The sequence below is a fragment of the Pinus tabuliformis genome, chromosome 9, assembly GCF_031772625.1.
Source record: "Pinus tabuliformis cultivar Carrire ecotype Pingquan chromosome 9, CPIR1, whole genome shotgun sequence".
NCBI lineage: Eukaryota > Viridiplantae > Streptophyta > Pinopsida > Pinales > Pinaceae > Pinus > Pinus tabuliformis.
The window spans coordinates 21,286,202-21,299,574 of NC_142307.1; the positions used below are offsets into that span (position 1 = coordinate 21,286,202).

The 13,373-nt window shown below is 37.3% G+C and overlaps 1 protein-coding gene across 4 annotated transcripts in view; it reads right to left on the minus strand.

Annotated features, from left to right (window-relative positions):
* Positions 1-9,286, minus strand: part of LOC149146909 (uncharacterized) — a 102,972-nt gene extending 93,686 nt beyond the window's left edge. Inside the window, exon 1 of one of the 4 annotated variants that reach the window (XM_089438248.1) lies at positions 9,127-9,286. The gene's annotated coding sequence lies outside the window, so the exon portion shown is untranslated. The remainder of the gene's footprint in view (positions 1-9,126) is intronic. The other 3 variants (XM_089438250.1, XM_089438249.1, XM_089438251.1) reach the window with 3 other exon arrangements.
* Between the last annotated feature and the right edge of the window lie 4,087 nt (positions 9,287-13,373).

A 13,373-nucleotide genomic window follows, 5' to 3' on the forward strand; every position in this document is an offset into this window, starting at 1 on the left:
ATAATCAATGCCTTCCTTTTGAGAGAAACCCCTTGCAATGAATCTTGCTTTGTACTTGTCTATACTTCCATCAACAGCATGTTTGATCTTATAGATCCATTTAGATGTGACAACCGATTTGTCACTAGGTCTAGGAACGATTTCCCAAACCCCATTCTTCATGATGGATTGATATTCTTCCTACATTGCTTTCTTCCAAACCTCTTGATGCGCAGCTTCCTTGAATGTAGATGGTTCGGCTTCAATCAATTTCATCATATATGCAGCATAACCAGAATATCTCTTCGGTCTCTTTCTTTCCCTGAAGGTTCCTTTCGCAGCTTCATGTCCTTCAACATCTTCCAATGTAGCTTTCAACCAATTTGGCCTTTTCCTTGTGGTTGGGATGACCACCGATTGAATAGGCTCACTTGGTCCTTCTTCTTTGAGATTTGTAGTAGAGTTTTCATGATGAACTTCTTCTTCTTCAAATATGGGAACTTCTTCGTCATCAGAATCAATAGGAATATCTTTTGATTTCTTGTATGCTTGATTTTCATCAAATATGACATCCTTGCTTACTTCAATATATCTTCCTTCCTTGATGTAGATTCTATATGCTTTTGAAGAGAGACTATATCCAACAAATATTCCCTTGATACTTGTAGAATCCAACTTCTTTCGCTTGTCTTTCGAAACATGGATGTATGTTGGATTTCCAAAGATTCGAAGGTGATCCACACTTGGCTTCTTTCCTATGAATACTTCTTCAGGTGTTGTATTATCAAGACTCTTATGAGGACTTCTATTTTGAATGTATACGGCTATCATTGTTGCTTCTCCCCATAAGAATTTTGGTAGGTCTTGATCAAGGAGCATAGTTCGAATGCCTTCTTCAATTGACCTATTCTTCCTTTCAGCCAATCCATTTTGTTCGGGATAATAGGGAACAATGAGCTCCCTCTTAATACCTGCTTCCTTACAATATGCAATCAATTCCTTAGAAGTGTATTCCCCACCATTGTCAAACCTCAGAGTTTTTATCTTTCTTTCGGTTAGGGTTTCCACTTCGGCCCTAAACTCCTTGAACTTATCAAATACTTCATCTTTTGTTTTGAGGAGGTAGAGCCATGTCTTTCTAGAATGGTCATCAATGAATGTCACATAGTAGAGATGACCTCCAAGTGATTTGTCAGACATGGGCCCACACACATCGGAATGGATGAGGTCTAATATCTCTTTAGACCTAGTTTCACTATTATGAAATGGCTTTCTTGTATGTTTTCCCAAAGAGCATCCCTTGCACACACCTTCATGATCTAACTTCATATTAGGAATACCATGAACCAATTGACTAAGAGTAGGGATGACCTTATAATGTAGATGACCATACCTCCTATGCCACAGCTCAATGGGACTTATTTCCATATGAACCAAAGCTTGAGGAGGTGGTGTAATGACTCTATAAAGACTTCCTTCACGAACTCCAATAACCCTAGCTTTATCAATGCTAGAGTCTTTTCCCCAAACCAATACTTTTCCATCAACAAAAGCAACTCTTTCCCCTTTATCTTCTAAACAAGAAATAGAAAGAAAATTCTTTTTCAAACTTGGAACATATAGAATGTTGTTGAGGTGCAACTTCGATCCATTATCCAGCTTCAACAATGTTGATCCCAGGCCTCTAACAGCATAGCTTTTGTTGTCACCCAATTCCACTGCATGAGAAGATGGCTCCTTTGATAGTGTATGAAGTTGTTTACTTTCTCCTATCATGTGTCTCGATGCTCCACTATCAATGATCCATGCATTGTCATCATTAAGAGAACCTATAAGAGCAACCAAGAATCCTTGACTTTTGACCTTGTTGAATAAGTAGTAGATGACCTTCTTGATCCAACTTCCAGTAGTGTTGATACCCATTCTTATATAGTTCATCAAAGAGGGAGAATCCATGCCAACAAAGTGATCTTTGACTTTTCCTGACCTTAGCTCTGATACCATGTTGGAAAATCAAAGCAGTTATATTAGGGTTTGATTCTCCTTTCTTGATAATTACTTGTGAGTGTGTTGGCTTCTTTTACTTCTTTATTATCTTATCTTTCATCAAGCAATTACCATATTATGTGTGTATGAAGATCACAAAACAAGAGACACAAGATGTAGGCACTATGCCAGGGCAAAACCCCCCTCAAGGGGAAAACCCAGTCAAGAAAATTCTTCCTTTCAATAGTATTCTTTGAGACTCTTCACCCTAGACAAAGACCAAACCTTCCCTCCACACCAAGTCAGCCTCCCAGATCTTCGACCTCCTTTCCAACAACTTCGACTAGGCAGCAACTTTCGGCATCAGTGAAACTTGGAAGACTTTGATCTCCCAAACTAGGGCACGAAACAAAGAGAGAGAGGCACCAAAAGTTCGATTTTCTTCTTCTCCTTAGACTTCCCCAAACTCGCACTTCCTTCAACTTCCTTAGACCCACTTCGTCCTACTTCGCACTTCTCCAGCTACTCTTGAGATATCGAACTAGCTTGAGATGAGTTGCTCCAAATGACTTCAACTTGCTTCTATTTATAGGCTCTGTGTGAGGTCGAATTAATGTCCTTAAAATGACTTGATCTCTTCTAGGCCGACTTGGTGTGGAGGATACATAAATTATATTTGACTCAATAATAAACCTTTTTACATGATTCAAAAGCCCAAGAAGGGTCTCTTTGAATATACAATGACTCTATAAACTCAATATTAATCCTAGGAGTCCACAATGGGGACTTTGACTAATATAATGATGACCCAAACATGAAACCCATGCTTTAATAAGTCATTGTTACAATAATAATAATAAATAAATAAATAACTTTATTCTTTTGACATATACATTTCATGATGATTCAAATACATTAAATGAAGACCGACCCTAGTTACAATTTCCAACAGCAACAAGGAAGGACTACGCACCAGATTGAAGAGGATCAGCATTGTCAGCTAGAGGCCACCTATAACAGTTCGTTGGGATACTTGTAGAAGTCTGCCTAAACTTGGAGAAATCGACCCAACCTTGGGATTGACACCCATTGCCACTTGCTTGATCAGTTCTCATTGGGATTTTCTCTCGAATTTGTATAAATAAACCTCAACTCTCATTGCTTAGACAGTATTAAAGCTTGAGAGCTTGGGAAACTGCTGCTAAATTGTGTACTTGTTATGTCATTCAATAAAAAGGCTTTGGAGGCAAGAATGGTGTATGACTTATGTGGTTGCTTTGATCTTTCATGAGGTAACATTGTACTGATTCCATTGCTTTGCTTTGATCGGTTATCATAGGCCTTGATAGGGGCATTGTTGCCCAAATGACGAAGCAAACAATCTTGGTTGTTTGTTTGCTTTCTTGGTGGTGTTGTATTTTGGAATTGAATTCTCATGTTTCTTGGTTGAATGTCATGGTCTTTCAATTTCCATATGCAAGCTTCACCTATCTTGACTAATCTATTGGCAAAATCTTAAGAAATTTGCAGGTACCTCAAGGCTTGAAGACTTAGGTCTCTCCTCAATTGGAGTACCCATCTTCAAATGATTAGAGTATTCTCACCTTGCACCAATTTCTTCTTCTAGAACCTTTAGAGCCTTCTCCAACATATCTCTCATTTCTTCTTGCTCAAATATTATAAAACTTCTTTAAATTCCTTAGGTTTACTTTTGGAGCATTGTTGTTGAATCTAGCAAACTAAAGGCTTATCTTTGTGGTTTTCCTAGCAGTCACAAATCAGCCAAGAAAAGCTAATTAAACTCAGCTCTTCTTGGCTGCTCTAGAATAAGAATTTCATTCATTTAATCTAGAATTTGCCTAGGAATTTTTTATCAAGATTTTGTGCTAACATTGCAGATATCCAAAGTTTTTTTGGCATCTTTCACCCTGCATGTTTGCTGATTTTTTTTTGCAGATCCATAAAAGAGGGGGAGTGCTGGTGGGTTTTGCCAATCTTGGAAGATTAAAGCACCCAAAAAAATTTATTAAACCACTACTTGTGACAAAACCAGAAATATTTGTAATAATCCACTTGGTTTTCCAAGGGATTTATTGTAATTTTCGAAAGACATTCCTTTCACCTTTTGGCTTGCCAAAGGGTCCCTTGTAACTCCTCAAAATTTCTCTTAACTTGCAACCTTTGGAGAGGAGCATTTGAACCCTTTGAAGGAATATCGTTGTAAGCTCTTTCCAAAACATTTCTTCAATCCTTTTTGAAAAAAGGGATTTATTGTAAACTCTCCCTCTCCAACCCTCACTCTATAAGAGGGATTTAATAAAGAAGTCATTTTTTCTTCGGAGTTATGGGATTTTTCCCCTAAGCATCCCCCTCTTTCCCATTTGAGGAAGTGTCCCTTGTGGTGCTTGAATGATTTTCATTTCTTGCTAAACTAAAGTAGAGTAGTATAATCACGCTAGATTAAGTGGCTAGTTCTTACTTCATGCATCTAGTTTCTCTTATGCAAGTTTTTCCATTACTTCATGCAACCTAGTTTAATTTGCAATTACTTGTTTCAAGCAATCCTTTCTCATTTCATTGCATCAATCTAGTTTAGCTCGATCTCTTTTTCATTTGCTATCTAGTTTAGTTATTTTACTTTGCATTTCAAGCAATTCTCTAAATTAGATCTAATCTTGCAATAGTTAGATTTGCTTTTGCAATAATTAATTTACCACAAACTTGTTGGTTAAAGTAGTAACTTAGGGACCCTCTTTCCCATAAGACTTCTTATTCTGAGATCTGAGCCCTGGCGAGGATAAGGCCTGGGGAAGGAGTCCAATTGCAACTTGTTTCAATCTTGCAACTAACTAATTGGCAATCTAACTTAACTTTAAAATAAACCAAGAACACATTTCACTATAGTCATCTTACAACATTGGTGCTTAAATTTTTCTCATTTTTCCTTCTTATCTCACAAAGCTCATCTATTTTGGGCAATTGTCATTACTTCGAGTACACATGTTTCATTTACAAAGCATTTTGTTTCAAGTACTTCATATTGAGCATCCTTGTACATGCTTAACTTTTATTTTCATATTTACATTCCTAAGCATTTCATATTGAGCACTATTGTACTTGCTTAACTTTTATTGCCACATTTACTTTCAAAGAATTTACTTTTGGGCATTTATCTCTTGAGCATTTATTTCCAAGTTTTACTTTCAAGGTCATCTCTTTTATTTGGATCATTTACTTTGCAAGTACTTTATATTAACAGTGATCTACTTGTTGATTTGTTGCAATATTTATATTTATAGATGGTTATGCTCATGAAATATATTTGTAGACGGTTATGCTCATGAAATTTATGAATATACTTTAAATTCATTTGTTGCTTTTACATAATGGATGTGTCTTGGTCAGTAAAATTAACTCCTAGAACTTAACTTGTCTAGCATAGATTAGTTGAGCCTTAGTTATTTTTATAGGGTCCAACCCCTTGGATTTGCTAGGAGTTAGCTTAGACGAAGGAGTTGAGATTTGAGTGACAGCAATTCAACTTGAAACTTGCCCCCAAGACCACACCAAATGGAGTTAAAGATTTTCTCCACGATAATCCCAGGTGTGAATTCAAACGGCAACATGCCTCATTACTTATCTTCGGTAATACTACTAGGGATACTTCCCCTTGAGCCAAAGGAGAGCCAACCTAAAGTGAAGAGGATAGGTTATTTAGGTGACAATGGTGTTAATTTTAAGTATGTTCTATGCATAGAGCAATTTATTTCAATTTTCACATTTAGCTCAATATCTTTTCCAGATTAGCAATCACATCAGCATTAAAGTAAACTGCAGATAGAACATAAACATAAATCGCAGAAGACAAGCGAAGACAAGAGGACACAAGATGTGGCGCTAGCCAAGGACAAACCCCAATGTGGGGAAACCCTTGATCAATTCTTCTTATATGTTCTTCAATAGTTCAACAGAGAGCGAGATAGTACATTTACAACAAAAGTCAACACTTTGACTTATCTAGATAGGAGCATAGATCATCTCTAAGAAGATGATACATGAGATCAGTTGAAGACATGTTGCTTCAACTGATTCTCCAAGGTGACTCCTTCACTTATCGTTGTCCTGCATTTCGTCATCATGCTACACCTCACCGCGCTGTACCATGCTACACCCATCATCACTATGCTGCATCTCATCACGCTTCGTTAATCATGACTGTACCCATCATTGTACTACATTATGTGCCATTGCTACACCATGTTTACATACTGACCTATGCTTTGGTTGCACCTTGCTTGCTTGTTGTCCCTTGCTTGCTTGTTGTCCCTAACATGCTTGTTGTCCTTAACAGGCTTGTTGTTGCATGCTAGTTGTCCCTTGCATGCTAACTGTAACATTGCATGCTTGGTGTATTTGTTGCTAAGTACCATACAACTGTCCCAATGTTAGTTAGTTGTCCCTTGCATGTTGCTCTCCTTCGGAGACAGATGCTCCGACAGTTCCCGGTAGTTCCGGCTGTTCCGGTAGTTCTCGACAATTCCAATTGTTCTTGGCAGTCCCGGCAATTCTGACAATTCCCGCAGTTCCCGGCAATCCCGCTAGTCCTCGCAGTTCCCAGCAGTTCCTAACAGTTTTGGGCAATTCCGACTGTTCCGGCAATTCCGACTTTAACCAGCAGTTCTGGCAGTTCCAGCAATTCCGGCTGTTCCCGGCAGGTTCGGCAATTCTAGCAATTTCGGTTATTCCAGCTATTCCCAGCAGTTTCGGTAGTTCCGGCTTTTGCCCTATGCATCAACTTTCCCAACTGTTCCAGCAATTCCGGCTATTCCCGGCAGTTCTGGCTTTTCCCGGCAGTTCCGACAATTCCAGCTATTCCCAGCAGTTCCTGCTGTTCCCGGCAGTTCCGGCTTTTCCCGGCAATTCTGGCAGTTCCGGCTTCTGCCCTCTGGATTAGGGCAGCGTTATCCCTTAGGATCTCTCCTCCTACTAAAACCCAAAGACAAGTAGAGAGAAAGAGATCCCAAGTGTTTTGAAATGACTTGAAGGCCACCTCTATTTATACTAAAACATTGAGCACAAGTGGGGTTTATTTGGTTGCTGGCCGACCTTGACGAATTGTCCCATAACACAAATAAATTCATATCTCCATGAATACTTATCGGAATCAAATGATCTTCAAATCAATCCTACACCTCTCGATGAGAGGGATCCAAGAAAAATATCAACTTCCATTAATAAGATGACCCACATGGAGTTTGGCCCTAGTTGCCAATTTTAACAAATGGTGATCGTCCTAGTAATTCCCTCTTGGGTTGTACCTTGTGGATTAAGGTTTTTATGATCAAGTACAAGTTGGGAGGTAACATTTTGGCACTGTTGTTGAGGATAACGTCCATTCTCTTGGAATTTTGAAGACTATCAGTTTATCTAAAATTGGTTTCAAATATACCTAGGGAACTTTCAATATATCCAAAAGTATGTGGAAATGATATTTCGTATATAGGTGTTGTTTGATTCGATACTACTCGAATAGGTACCAACAAGCGTTACAAGGGTTTCCAACAAAGTGATTCCACTTGCATTTCCTATTTGTATTCTTCCCCAACTATAGTTTTCTCCATTGAACCACATATCACTATGTTATTCAATGATGTCAAAATGCGTCTCTAGCCTGAAAAATTCTACTAAAATTCATATGTGTCCTAGCTCAAGAAAGAGCTTTGATACCACTTGTAGTATTCCTTAACCCTTAAACTTGAAACACACACCAAGTAATATGAAGATAATAAATGCAAAAAAACAAATACAAAAGAAAGTAAAATAAAATATGTAGATTAAACCCTTGGATTCATGATATTGAGAATAAAGAAAGCAATGTTCACATGCCTCTTAAGGTGGGGTGACCTTTCACTAAGCAAAGCTCCAAATACAATAATGCTCGAGAAAACATTACATGGCCTCCTAGCTCTTTAATTAGAGATTCCAATAGCAATTCTTAACTACTTGTGATCCCATTGTGATCCCATCATTAATGAGTACCAACCACCAAGTGGTTCATATTTAATAAAGAGGACCCTTTTAATTAAATAACTATCCACTACTATTTAGCAGACCTTATTCAAAGAAGATGGCAGCATACATTAATTAACTAACTCCTAGGCAACCTTAAATAGGGCCTAAATAGGGACATTAAGGTAGAGCCCCAACACACTACTGAAACACTTTGCACTCCCAAAGCATCAAGCACCCAGCAGTACAGCACTAAATGCAATACATCCTAAGATATACAGCATCAAATCTGAGGCATTCAGATCAAATGGTGTATATACCAGGATATATGGCAATCAATGTTTATTGATTGCTATCAACCCTCCATTTCTAATGTTAGAGAGTGGCAGCAGTTTATGAACGACGAGCTAGGGGATGACAATATGATGATTTCCAGTAGGAGGAGGACCTCAAGAATGGTAATGTATGGAGGTGATTCGATGGATCTGGCCAGGATTAGTGCAAGAAGAAAATACCACACTGCTTTTAGGAAGAGGAGGACGCACCAACACATCTCAAACATAAACAAAGACGTTTCCCACTGATATCTTCAAATGAAACCAGTTTGCTCGTTTGTTGAAGGGTGGGGAAGGCATCCGGTCTCGGATAATCTTCAGATGAAACCAGTTTACTCTGTTATTGAAAGGTGGGGAAGGCAGCTGGTCTGGGCTTTAGATGGTGTCCTGGGTAGAAAGCATCAAATTCACCTTCAGGAGACTCGATGGCCAGATGAGGCCGCAGAGGCAGAGGTGGCAGAAGGAACCAGAGAACCGAAGCAATCGGAGAGGGGCGGCCATGCCATGAGTTCGTTGACCATTTTTGCTAATTGTAGATAGGGTTTAACATTCAGGGATCTACAAATTTAGAAAACTAGTTTGAACACAATTAAATACAATTATATCTAAACATTTCATGGCTGTTCGTATCAGTATAACATAATCACAGTTTAAATGGCATTTATGGGTGAAAACAAGAGAGAGGCCCTGGGAGTTGCAACCAAAAATAAATATATAATTTGATAATGATCCCAACATACTAGGAAAATCGTTTAAGGTTTATTGCCTGAAATATGCTTACAGTAAAGCATAAGGCCAAGTAGTGGCAGAACATTACCTGTTTGTATCTACCAACGCAATGCAAATACCGATCGGAAGCTTAGGAAACGTGAACTTGTCATCAAATATTATGCCCAGTGTTGACTCGTACGTTCGCTCAGAATTCATAGCCGTGTCCGAAAACAATTTTTTATATTCAATTCAATCCTTCCGTGAATTTTAAATTACAAAGTGATAACATATAAAATTATTGTAGTGAGTAGTGACGTTTTCAAATTATAAACTAAACTACAAATGTTGTAGTAGGTACTGTCGTTAATGATGATTGAACATATAAAAATGTTGCTGGATGGTTTTTTTTTTTTTTTTCTCTTATATATTAAAAAAATATTAGAATTATTTGTAAAGTATTATGGGTGGTTATCTATATAAGTGTATATTCATTTATTATTATGGGTTATTATATATATATATAGATTTATTTTTGTTATTCAAGAAAAACTATACTATTTGGATAATTATAATAGGTAGCCTTTCACTCTTGTGTGTTTTTGGGTGGATCATTAACATGTTATCTTATGTTTTAAGAAGAAAATTTGTAAGCCAAGCAAAAGTAATTGTGGGTCATATTGGACCATATATATATTAGAAGGTATATATTTTTATTGAGAACATTTAAATATTATATCTTAGACTTTTGTGATCCATATTGATAATAAGGTTGTCTTTCGGATTAATCACATGGTAGAGATTTGGTCAACGTTTCGAATCAACTAATGTGGTTTATCCTCAAGACAAATGGTGAAAAAATCAATCTTCACAAAGGTTTGAATAGCAGAGAAGCATCCTTGCCCGAAATTAGCCATTAGGAAAAGGTTGTTAAGAATAATTGTGAAAACAGTTATTCTAATTTTTTTAATGCATATTAGGAAGTTAATATTACAGAAAAAAATTGTATCTAGGGCTTATAGTAGAGAGATATAGAATAGGTTTCTCATCATAGTTTTGAGATTCAAATGGCCCATTAATTCTTTTTTTATAGTGTCATCTACAAAACACGTACAAAAGTGGAAACAATGTACATAATGGTGTTATGTTAAAAATTCCAAATAAAAGAGAACCATTACAAACTTCATAAGCAAGGACCAAAGATGACATCTAAAATTGATCGAAACATGGGGAAGAGCATCCATTGCAGTGTTGCCTCTATTGGTGACCTCCCTGGTACTGGTTGATTAATGAAAGTTCTTTTGTTGTGCTCTAATCTGGGTGTTTGCCGCATGTTTTAGTTGAGTCCAATGTGGGCCTATTGGAGATGAAAATGAATGCAATTCCTATTGTTGTATTATTGTATCGCTTCATTGGTTGCAACTTGATTCATAAATTGAAGGTTCTAGAGCATATAATTTCCTCTTTTGTTGCCACAACCTGCCCACAATTCTTTCAATCTTAAGGCCAAAACTAGTATCTTGCTTACTCAAAATATTTAGAAGGGATCGAAGTGAGGAACTCAATCTTTTGAGGGTGTCCTTGTGCCTCTACAAAGAGAGGTGCATTTCTCGGAGTTGTTTATGGTCCATCTTCTCAAGACAAAGATTTATAAGTTCAGGATAATTGAACTCAAAGGGGGGTAGCATAACGCTATGGAGCGGTACCAAAAATCAAGTGCCAATCTCACTCTCCTAGGTACTGACACCTAAAATGTACTAGCAAGTTGTTTCTTGAGTTAGAATATCCAATTCAAAGTTGGAACATTGAACAAACTTAGATTTTACCTCTATTAAGAATAATGCATCGAACCTGACCAAATGAGTTGTTTCATTCAACATTTAGAGGAGAAGGCCTATGTCTAAATGCCAAAGTTCGTCAAATTGTTAGGTCCCTATAATACTAGTGATTCCCCCATTACTATTGTCATTGTATCCCTTATTGTTATTATTGTGCCCCATAGAATCCCACTATTGTTATTTTTGTGCCTTTATATTATTATTGTTAGGTCGGCTTGGTTATATTGTGACCCCTTAGACTCCTATATATAGAAAGGAGGTTTTGTCATTTGTATCATCCAAGAATTGTTCATTTGTGTAATGTAAAGGAGGTTGCCCCCTCGAAGAGGCTGAATTCTAAGGCGTTGATCTATCTTTTCTATCTTTTTTTGAGCTAGTTTCATAACATTTGGTATCAGAGCTTTGGATTCTAGGGTTTTGCTGCTCCAAATAGGTCATCGTGGAATTTTCACTATAAGTTTTTTCTGCGAAGTTTCAAAAGCGAAAAATAAATAAATAAACCCATTTGAGATGAAATCTTATTGAACCTTGGGTCCGAATTTCATATCTTGTCTCGCTATATTTTCAGAGATATGATCTGAGGAAGTTAGGGTTTTTGCAAGCTCCAGAATTTCATCTAAAATAGGTCATTGTGGAATGTTCGCTATAACGCTTTCTCTACGAAGTTTCAAAAGCTAAAAAAAACCCATTTGAGAAGAAATCGATTTGAACCTCGGCTCCAAATTTCAGATCCTGTCTCGCTATATTTTCAGAGATATAATCTGAGGAAGTTAGGGTTTTTGCAGACCCCCGAATTACATTCCAAACAGGTCACCTTGGGAAAATCGTCATAACTTTCTCTCTGAGCATCAAATTTAATTTTCATAAGTTTGCAGAAAGAGGATGGACTGTAGGTTTTTGGGTACCATTTTCAGAACCTAAGGTTGAAACAGTGACCCGCGGCACGTCGTACAAGTTTGCTCTACTGAACAAGTCTATACTCAGGTCATCGTGGGAGATTTGGCATAACTCTTCATTGGAGAATCCAATCTTGATCAGACTTGTGAAGTTAGAAATATTACTCAAAGGGTTACCGCAGGAAGAAATTTCAGACCTTGGAGATCCAAAATTACAAAAATACATCAGATTCAATATCAAGCTCCTACAAAGTGAAAAAAAAGGTGTGTAGTTTTTTTTTTTAATTTTTGCATAAGCTTGGTTTGAAAAATTAGTTTGAAGGAATTCAAAGGGCATAGTGAAGCATTATTATCGGTAATTGATGCCTCGAAGAAAGAAAATGGAAACACCTAGTAAGCAACCTGAAAGCTCTAGCATGACTCATGAAGAAGAGGAAGAAATGCAACATGATATATCAAAATTACGAGACCAAGTGCAACAAATGTCACTCGCACAAAAAGTAACAGAATCTAAGATGGATGGTTTAAAGAAAGACGTAGAAGCTAAGATGTATGGCGTGGAAGCTAAGATGGATGGTTTAAAGAAAGGCGTAGAAGCTAAGATGAATGACGTGGAAGCTAAGATGGACGATTTGAAGATAGATTTGACAAAGTTTCTACAAGAAATGCTTACTAATGGCGAAAGGGTAGTAAAGGAAACTCATGATGAGAACAAAATAAATGTTAATCATAATTTCATAGACTCTAACGTTGGATCGAAGAGCCACCATGTTCCAAAGATCGATATGAGGAAGTTTGATGGCAAGGATCTCGGAACATGGATACTACAGATGGAGAAATTTTTCGATCTCCATAATGTACAAAACACACAAAAGGCACGCATTGCAACTTTATATTTGGAACCAAATCAGTTTGTATGGTATCAATGGCTTTGCTCTCATAAACAAATTGTCACTTGGGCTATTTTTACAGATGAAATGATAGCACATTATGAGGATACAAAAAGCAACACTTTTTTTAGCCAAATGATAAATCTCAAACAAAAGGGTTCAATGATGGAGCACATTGAGGACTTCCAAAAATTGAAGATAAGGGTAAAAGATATTCCAGAGGAGCATAGGATTGATGTGTTTATATGGACTTTAAAAGATAACATCCAACATGAGGTTCGCCTTTGGGAACCAGATTCATTGGAGAAGGCATTTAGGTTGGCAAGAAAAATAGAAAGAAAAATTATGGAAACAAGGAAGCCTACCACTCACAATCATAGAGATGGAAGTGTTGTTTCCCCTAGCCATCCACAACCTACAAGGTTGACACCACAACAATTGGAAGAAAAAATAGCAAAAGGGTTTTGTTACAAGTGTGATAGCAAATACACTAAAGGTCACAAGTGTGCCGAGAAGAAATTATTTTACATAGATTGTGAAGAGGAGGAAGAAAAGGAACAAGAAACGTCAAAAGAAGAGGATATACACCAGCAACAAACCCTAGAAAAAGAAGAAATGAATCCGACCATATCTTGTAACGCATTGGCTGGAATTACCACTCCTCAAACTATCAAAATAGAAGGGCATATCAAGAATAAAAAGGTAATAGTGTTGATTGATTCGGGAAGTACC